The sequence below is a fragment of the Dreissena polymorpha genome, chromosome 12 (assembly GCF_020536995.1).
Source record: "Dreissena polymorpha isolate Duluth1 chromosome 12, UMN_Dpol_1.0, whole genome shotgun sequence".
In the NCBI taxonomy this organism is placed as follows: domain Eukaryota; kingdom Metazoa; phylum Mollusca; class Bivalvia; order Myida; family Dreissenidae; genus Dreissena; species Dreissena polymorpha.
The window spans coordinates 31,828,574-31,839,503 of record NC_068366.1 but is presented as its reverse complement, the minus strand read 5'-3'; positions in this window follow the sequence as shown (position 1 = coordinate 31,839,503).

Below are 10,930 nucleotides of genomic sequence, written 5' to 3'. Positions count from 1 at the left end.
TAAATTTCACTTAATGACCTCGTTTTAAACGCCATGCAAACAAGTTTTGATGACAAATAAACTGACAAATATTCACGAAGATTTAGCAATAAATGAGGAATCTAGAGAATTCATAAGGTAAGTATTGACGTCGCTCGGTGGAAGACGGGGGCGAACGGCTTCCGATCAAAGACAGACAAAAAAATATCACAAAAGCTCTCCATGGCAACATTGTGCTCATGTGAGCTAAAAAGAGATACTTCATTCATACATGGAATCAGCCTGTACGTTTGCCTTCCTTTGCAACAGATGCAAGGGCAACATGTCAAAAATTGTTTCCATCAACTTTGAAAAAAAACACAATTTGAATGATCCCAACTGTAAAGGAAATGGCAGTACTGCGTCACTTGATGTACACCTTTCGTTTGTGTTGCCTATTCAGTAACAATCTAACACTCGTTTTGTTTGGAATACGTTATCGCTTTCAAATATAAATTTAACAAAATAAACGTATACTTGCATAATTTTCTTTTTAAAAGTTCAACTTACTACACATCATGCGATAGAAGGATTAAGTGATTTCTTAAGGGATACTGAACGTTATGCATTCTCGATAAATTAGTGCACAAATTCTGCTCCACTAAGTTCATACATCACAAAAACGGCTTAACGTAATCAACATATTCATTATTTTTACAGCAAAAATACATCTACATGCCATTTTTTGTTAACCATCTAATCAAGAAGTAATTATATCATCAACCACATACTTTTCTACATTACGACATTCGCATGGCATTTCAAACGAAATTCGCCGACATTAATTTCCCTGTTAAGTTTGCGTATGGTTTACTTGGTACATATAACGCTACACCTTTACTTTCACTTGAAATGTAAGTATAATGTTCTTTTTATGAACGAAAATACTTTTATTTAAATTAACCCTGTTTTGTCTGTTAAAAATACATTAAGTTGTGTTATGTTTGAAAGCAATTAGTGCGAAGGGTTTAAACATTTATACTTAATGTACGCTTGTATTAACCTATTCGATAAGTTTGACTCGCCGTCGTGTTTATAGAAATCATCTTATTAAAACTTTCAACATATACATTATTATATTATATTATATTATATTATATCATATTACCGTAATTACTCTATGTTTTCGGACACTCTAAGTTTTCGGACACCCCCTTTTTTAGCAAAAATAATTATTTTTTGTGACTCTTTATTTTCGGACACACGAGTTTTCGTCCGTTATTTATGTCTCTAAGTTTTCGGACAGTATATTTTACAGCGCTATTTTACCAAATTTCGAACCTGTTTTCGATATCTAATGACACTTCGATCATGGGGTTTTACAACCAGATTAACATCATAAAACATTGCGGGTGCATGCCTGAGGGCAATGGACCATTACATTTGCGTTATTGGGTAAATAACCTCGTAAACCGGTATTAAACAATGGTTTCGCCCGATAGCATAAGCGTTATGACAATTACCAGGGGTAGTGCCAATTAACAGTTCAATTATCTACCGCAATGGTACTACCCCTTCTCCGTAAAATAACTGTGACAAATACTAAATGTTTCAAATTGTGATGCACCCTATTACAAGTTTTACGAACAATGGAAGGTTTTACACAACAACTATCGGAAATGAACAAACAAAGAATTCATAGTTTGCTTTTTTTATTGCGTTAATTACAGGTTCATACAAGCGTGTATCGGTACATCACATGCTCATTTTTGAACTCGTTGGTCAAAAAACAACCTTGAAATAACTTTCTGTCAAATAAATTAAGCATTTACAATTATTTAAAATGCAGTGCAAATATGTATAACTGTAATTTATACTATATGGCATGGTATTTTACAAGCGCGTGCTATTACCGGTAGTCGTTGATACTATTGACGCTATTTTCGGACACTTCCATTTTCGACTCTAAGTTTTCGGACACCTGTATTTTGTTAATATTTTTCGTATTTAAGTTTTCGGACACGAATAAAAATATTTAAGTGTCCGAAAACATAGAGTACTTACGGTATATTATATTATATTATATTATTATTACATTATATTATATTATTATAAATATTTTAATGCGATTGTCAGATGTTAGCTTGCGAAAAAGCTTATACAATGAACAGCGATTGATAATATTTGCAGTAGCCTTATTTATCCATGTATCATACTTTACAAATTTCCCAGTGAAATGAAAGGTTAGGTAAACTTTATATAAACGAATTAAGACGATATTCAATTATCTTCACATTTCACTATTGACATACGGATTAATCGGAGTACAAAATCCATCAAAGTCAAAATTACAAAATCCAAAAAGATCACCATGAGATATCCTGGTTGAACATTTCGAAAACAATATTGAAGATTTTTCATTCTCTGATCAACTGTTAACAAATGGCATTTGAAGCAATTCGGACAGAAAATTAAACTTCATTTTCCTACTTGTTATTCTCATCAACGCCGATTCGATTTTACGAAAAGTATCAAATTATGCAAAATAGATTAGACTCCAAAATATGCCAGTAATAAAAGGTACGGTCACATGCCCATCGCTTTGGAATTACAACAAAGTAGAGGGTTGTTTATAAACTTCTAATTTAAAACTACAGAATAATCGTCGTAGTTGTCAAAGGTTCAGTAATAACACAATTAAATATCATCCTGGTGTAAATGGTTCGATTCCGATGTAAGAAAGACGTGTCTTAATTTGAATACTCTGCATGGTACAGATACTAATTTAGAAAGCGACAACAAGGACAAGTTCGCTTAAACGTATGTTTTATTTTGTTGTAGAGTATGGCTTATTTTGTGATTTAGCTGTTTATTTTCATTAGAAATGGCCTCTAGGTAGGGGTAAGTCATAAAATAAAACTGCGTGGAAATAAGAAGAAATATATTTTGGGAGGATCAATATATTGTATTGGTGCAAACAACTGTTATGACCGCTTACATACATGTAGTTACTCGACTGTATTACTTAACCTGTAGTGTTCACCACCGAAGCTAGTTTCAGGATCTGGTTGACACGATAGTTCGCTCTAATGGTTACATAATCGCTAATGTTGAATCCTCTTTTTATCAAAAATCTTTTTGTTTATTATCGTTTGGTTAAACGATATTATTATAAGCATGTTTTTAAAGCGCGTTTCTCTCATGCAACTGCAATCATAGCAGAACTTACCAGATGCACAAAATATACAATACAGTTAAGGGCGGTCCGGGGACATACCATACGGAGAAAACCATCAAGTTACTTGTAAGAGTCAGTGTTATATTTTTCTGATTTTTCAGCAACTGACTGTAAATGATCAAAAACTTCAACTGGCTAAATATTTTTATTTTGATGATGCGTTTTTGATCTGCAAATTAAGCCGAAAAAGCTTGGCAGTATGTTCAAAATACATTTTATTGAAGATTGAGCTTCGTTCAGTCGGGTTGGGTGGTGGATAACATAAAAAGGTGAAATAATCCGTCATTTTCTACAGTGTATAAGAGTTAATAATTTAACGGCGTTGAATGCGCTATTTAATACCTTGGCATATTTAAGTGATTTGTTGATTACGCATTTCGTACATCTGGTTTAAAATATATAATTGAGATAATATATAATTTTCGAGTCCCAACGTTCAAAAGTTTTTTATTGTTTTAGTCTGTTTATCAGGAAGCGTTTTGATTTCAAGGCTGAGCAAATAACGTAATGGATTCTGTTTCAAGGCATTTGTTATAACCTCGACATGCATGCATTTATGGGCCTTATTTTTCATATAAAAGGTTAAATCAATCTCAAACATGGAAACATTGCTTGGGGACTCTTTCATTTATCACTGTAAATTGCAATGTCATGTCTACTTTTATTATACCGCTGAAAACAAAATTTAATATGTGGTTTCCACTATTTTCGTTAGCACACAATTTTAGCACTCTTTCTTATCAATCAGTTTGCAGTTTCAACATTGATCGTCTGTTTTATTACAATCACAATTTGCACAAATAACAACCTTCCGTTGATTCTACCATAATACTTTACACCCATACAAAAACTTTGTTGAGGCTTTCTCTCCATGTGTAATGAATAGTGCGACGTAACAGGTTTCGCTAGAAAGGTCAAAATTACGTGAAAGTCTGCGTATCAAACAAACTATAACATTCATTACCTAAAATGACCTTTTGTTGTTTATTTATATACTGAGACATCCATGATCGGTGGTAGTCCTTATATTTTTTCACGTGAATCCTGCAATGATTTCTATGATCCGGCCTATTTATGAATCATGAATGTTTCCGATCTGATCAAAGAGTACTTCAAACGTTAATATATTTTCTTATCTTTATCAAGTTTTTTTTTAAAGCTAAAAGGTAATATTGTTTTATTGAGCAAATCCCACACAGCCTCTGTGTTACAAAGTAAAAGTTGAAAGCTGAACAATATTTCAACTTTATTAAATAGTTTTTTTTAATTTATTTTTTTATCGAGACAGTTATTGAATGTACACCTTTCTCTGTTAGAATGTGCAATGTTCAGACATTTTTTTTTGTATCAATATTTTTTAAAGGCGTTAAGTGTAAACAACGTCATCGCGATAAAACACCGCGATTAATTCGCAATCACATTCATATTTAGGATAATCACTTACAGGTCGATTAAGTGACGATGCTATAATGTTTGTTAACAAAATTAATACGTATACATATAAAGTTGTTATTAATATGCACCGGAGAAATGTGACATCAAGATTTGCTTTACAAATAAATATTGCAGAACAATTATTAAAACATAACAGACAGACGAACGGACGGAGTCAAAACACGAATCAATTATTTGGCGTATTGAAGTGACACACATAAGTGCTATATTGAAAAAAACATTTCGAGGACAGCATTTTATTTAATTAATTTTTCATTAAGCATTAAATAATTAAATAACCCAGAAACTTAATATTATCAAATTGCATACGTATTCAATATTTTTTAACCAGTTTTACCGGATGTCGATATATGTTTATCCTTCGTCTTTCATGTATGTTTGTCCGTCCATCCGTCAGTCCGTCAGTCCGCAAACTAGATCTCGCGATTCTATCAAGTTTACTGAAGGTAATACTTCTTACGGACAATGTTAGGAGTAAGCACAATCTTTAATTTTTATCAAAGTACAAATGTACTGTCTCCGTTATTTTAAATAGACCAAAACTTAAAATTGCAATTTATCAAAAACTACATATAATTTGGATGCTTTCACGGAACTTGGTATACACTAATCACTATATTATTCACAGCGCCTTTATAAAAATTCCATCTGTATACATTAAAAAAGAAAATAAATGACTTAAGTATATAATATATGGTCACACAATTCGGTATGAATATTGCAAGTGATTAATACAATTAATGTCTGCAGTCTTGAATGTCAGTTGACGGTTACTGAAATACTATTACACTTAATGCAGTTTTACATGAAGCAATCATGCAACTGTGTATACCATTCACATACTACTGAATGTTAAAATGATACAGATACTGCTGCAACGAATGGATTTTATAATGGGACGTTTTACGATACTTTGCTATATAAAGTTTCTATAGCACAATCTTGAATTAATAGGCTTTTTCACCAATACTTGACTCCTTCATCAGCTTCAATAAACTCAAGGCATAATTACATTGTAGCACGCATCAAATTACTTTTCGTATCATCTTGCTAGTGGAAACTATATCATATTAATACATGTTCATAGAATGACCTGAATAAATTTTAAACCAAAAACTAATTTATAAAAAATGACTTAATGCATGTAGCTTGTATTGGCATTGCGCTCAATTCAGGAATTTATCATGTAACTCAGTTTTCATTAAGGTAAATAACCACCCTATTAATTTCCATTAGGAACATTAATAGAAGAGAGAAAGAGAAGAAACGTGTAGAGAAGTTGTTTATTGTGACAATTACAACAGCCAGATGTGTCTCAAATTCTCTGATTACATATACCGCGACGGAGCAGGCAATTTAAGGGATGATTCAAGTTACATCTAAGCGTAAATTATGAGCATTTTCTTTCGAAAAGGGAAAAGAGTCCCCTCGAAATTATCGTTTAGTTTTAAATAATATAATCTTGCATTGTTGATTGTGTGATAATATAACCATGCACATTATGGTTATAACCACTGTGATAAAAATAAATTAATAAAAAATTGATGCTTACAAATCTTTGAATTTGTAGCTTCCAGCGATATTTTGGCAATGAAAAAACACAAGTTAAATGTATTTTCCATTCATATGTCTAATTGAACATTCTCATAGCTCCTGTGCTTCAAACTGTTAATAAAGACATCACTTATCGACCATTCTTGGTTATTAACATCATCCCTAATTGCTTTGGGTTTCTTGCAATGCCCCTTAAACATACAACGCAAGTGTATAAGAAATCATGTTTAACCATCAAATTATTTACAAGATCATGTCACATTAATAACGGATAAAGTGTTATTTAGTACCTCGTCCGTGCAAATTAATTGCTTTTAAGCAATTGAAACCTGGTGGTAAAAATACAAATGGTAGAAAACGTTGCTTTTTGTTAAGAGAATAGAAAAAAATGCTAAATAATGTGTGTGCGAATGTGTCTTCTTCGAAATTTAACGTTCTGGATGAAAAGTTTTGAATGTGTTGACATTATTTCAAACGTTAAAATGACCCTTTGTTTTCTTTCTACTTTTAAAGGTAGTTTATGTAATTCATTGATCTTATCAAACAAGACTATACTATTTAACTACGATATTTCTTTTAATGGTAGATTAATTGCTGTTGAACTTAAACAAGTTAGGAGTTAAACAGAAGAAAGCTAAATAAAAAAATGCATTCCTGCGTTTACATAAAAATTGGAATTATTAAAATGTACTATTGCACGGTAAATGCGATTTTGCACAAACGCCTTAGTAAGAATAAATGTGTGTGAAGGAGATATCCCAGATCATCAATCAACAGTAGCATGTGTTTAGACGCATTTTCTTTAATTTAAAAGAAACACACTACAATGTTGTGTTACATTTGTTTGTTGGCGCGCGGATGGGTATAAACAGCGATGGTATGTTAATTTAGCAGCACTGACGCAATAGCAATTTTGTAAAACCGACGTTAACGATTTACTTTACTGCAATAGTATGTCATAATATACTAAATAAACGACTCCGCCGATCTTATATAGTTGTTCACTTTTCTTTATATTGTGTTAAGATTTAGAGGTTTAGTGTGACGATCACATCGTATCACATCGACTGCAACAGCTCACCGTAAAACTGTGTACATTTTAAAAGTCCCTTTTAAGAATACTAAAAACCTTTTGTAGATCTGACCAAAACAGAAATGTGTTTTAAAGAACATTTATGTATTCGGTATGTATGTAGCTACTAGTATTGAAAATATTTATGTGATGTTTATTTTTGCATTAAATGTGTGCGTTCGAAATGTCAAAACATGTTAATGTACGTTGCAAATTGTATGTTGATTGTTTTGATTTCAATCTTTGAGCATTGAAACAACCATCGGTTTGGTTTGTATTATGTTTTTTGTAATAATAGTAGTTCATTTGTAAAAGTTGAACAGAATCAGTCATATAAATATGTTTGGAATAGTGTAAATAAGGATAGTTACACAGAAGTATTGTCATCTGCTTATGTTATTGATCAAATTAATGCATGGCAAAATGATGTTAGTAGTTGCAGTTCTGTAAATGATATAGATTTATGTATTTCACAATTTAGTGGTATTATTGATCAAGTTGTGTCACCGTTATTCAGACGGAAATTGAAAATACAAAATGCAAATTATGGGGGTTCAAGTCGTAAAAATAGATGGTTTACTTCTGAATGCTCTGAAAAAAGATCGACCTTTTATCATCATTCAAATTTATATAGAAAAAATAAAACAGATGAATATAGGTCGTTTTTAATTAACAGTAGGACTGAATATAAGAATTGTATTACGCAAGCTAAATTTAAATTTGATAATAATCAAACAAAAAAATTGCTAGAGGCTAGGTTTAAAAATGCAAAATTGTATTGGAAAATGCTAAAACAGTCAGCTGGTTTACAAACATCAAATATAACCATGGGGGTATTTGCGAGTTATTTTAAAAGTATAAACAACCCAGATAGCATGTTTTGTTCACCTGATGAAAACGTTGTGCACTTTGTTGAAAGCTATGAACTATGTTTGAGGAATTAAATATTCCATACCAATACAAGAAATTAACAAGGCAATTTCCGAAATTAGCCCGAACAAGAGTGCAGGCCCTGATTTATATTTAAATGAATTTTTTATACACGGAAAAATTATACTTACGCCGTATTTACATGCGCTATTTAATAAAATATTTACGTTAGGGTATTTCCCTACGGCATGGTCAGATGGTCTCGTGATTCCCTTACACAAGAAGGACAGTGTTAACGATGTCAATAATTATCGAGGTATTACACTTCTCAGCACACTAGGAAAATTATTTACCAAAATATTAAATAATAGATTATCTGTTTGGGCAGAAAATTACTATGTATATATAGAAGCACAGGGGGGATTCAGGTCACAAATGAGCACAGTTGATAATATTTTTGTTTTACATGGACTCATATCTCACATTTTAAATCATGGTAAACAGTTGTATTGTGCTTTTGTAGATTTTACTAAGGCATTCGACTACGTCGTAAGGGATAATTTATGGTATAAATTGATAAAGTTAGGTATTCGAAGTCCTATTCTTGATATCATGAGGTCGATGTATAATGCGATTAAGTCCAAAGTCAAATATTGTAACGAAATAAGTGATAGTTACGAATGCATGCTTGGAGTGAGACAGGGTGAATGTTTGTCCCCGTTTTTATTTTCAATGTATTTAAATGACTTAGAGTCAGAATTTTACATTAAATGTATAGAAGGTATTGATGTTAATACTTTTAAAATGTTTCTATTACTTTATGTTGATGATATGATTATTTTCGGTAACACAGCAGAAGAATTACAATAAGGATTAGATTTACTTCAAGATTGAAAATAAGTTTAATTATCTCGGTATCGTTTTTACACCTGGAGGTTCCTTTTCGGAAGCACAAACTACGCTTTCAGGACAAGCATTAAAAGCTATGTTCAAAATGAATAAATATTTACATAAATATACTGACCTTTCTGTGAGTCACAGATTAAATCTTTTTGATAGACTTATAATGCCAATTCTGAACTACGGCGGTGAAGTTTGGGGCTTTTCTAGTGGTATGTCTATTGAACGTGTTCATATGCAATTTCGTAAATAAATACTTGGTGTAAAATGATGTACGCAAAATGATTTTGTATATGGCGAACTTGGTCGTCTTAATTGTCAATCTGCTAGATATGTTAATATTATTAAATATTGGATTAAGGTAATTAGAACATCAGAAAATAAGTTTACTAAAAAAGTCTACTCAATGTTGGTGAATGATTGTAATGTTCATCCTAATAAAATCAACTGGTGTTCACTACTTAAAGACTTGCTTGGTAACTTAGGATTTTACGAGGCATGGTTGTTTCAGGATGTTGGAAATGACAAGGTGTTCATCTCAAATTTTAAACAGATATTAAATGATAATTTTATTCAAAACTGGAATGAGAGACTGAACAACTCAAGCAGAGCCAATTAATATAAAAACATTGCCATTTTTAAATTTCAGCCTTATCTAGATTTGTGCACAATTAAAAAATTTCGAACTTGTTTTTCTAAACTGAGATGCTCTTTTCATCGATTGCATGTAGAAAGTGGGAGATGGGCCAAACCTCCCGTTTCTATAGGCGAAAGAATATGTCATATTTGTTACACATTAGAAGATGAATTTCACTTTGGTTTAGAGTGTAGAATGTATTCAGAATTAAGATCCCAGTATATACCATTTTATTACAGAAATCGACCTAACGTAATCAAATTTATTGAATTACTAACAACTGAAAATAAAACGTTGCTGCACAAATTATGTTGTTACATATATAAATCATTTATAGTACGGGCTAATAATACATATGTACCCTGTTGATATATGTACGTGTTATACGGACCTGTAATATCTATTATAAAAACTGTTTTTGAATGTATTTGATCAATTGTCATTAATATCTTTTCATTAAAGGTTATCTAACCCAATCGTGCCTATTGATATATATATATATATATATATATATATATATATATATATATATATATATATATATATATATATATATATATATATATATATATATATATATATATATATATATATATATATATATATATATATATATATATACAACAATATGTTTGCAATGCAGTTTACTAATTGTAATGAGTTGAATTACAGCGTACATGTACATGTATTGTACTACAATTATCAAACATGTACAAAGCATGAATTGTGTTACTTGGTTAAGTATGAAGTATTATTTCATATTAAGACCTAGTTTATGTAAAATTATTAATATATGTATTGTTGAAATTGTACGTATTATTACTTTGTATAATCATGATTATTTACTATGTAAACACTGTACGCTTAATTTGACCACTTGGGCTTTTGGCCTTCTGGATGTTATGTTCAAATAAACTTGAAAAACTTGAAAAAAAACTTGTTATATTAATTTTTTAGGTGATTCCGTAGCATGTGTCGTAGCAAGTTGTTTATACCAATATGGATCAAGGGTTAAGATGACAAGTAATGCACCTATCGGTTCAATAATTACATTTTTGTATCAAAAAAAAAATAAAAAAAATAAAATTGGTATGCATTTATTAATTATGTTGTTGTAGTACAAAAGTCTCCTTTGTTGGTACAAACATGCAATTTTGCAAATGAAAAGCATAAACTACAGTATGGCTTAATGACGACGATTATTAATTATACAATATTTCGGTTTCTGTATTATTTCTAATACTGA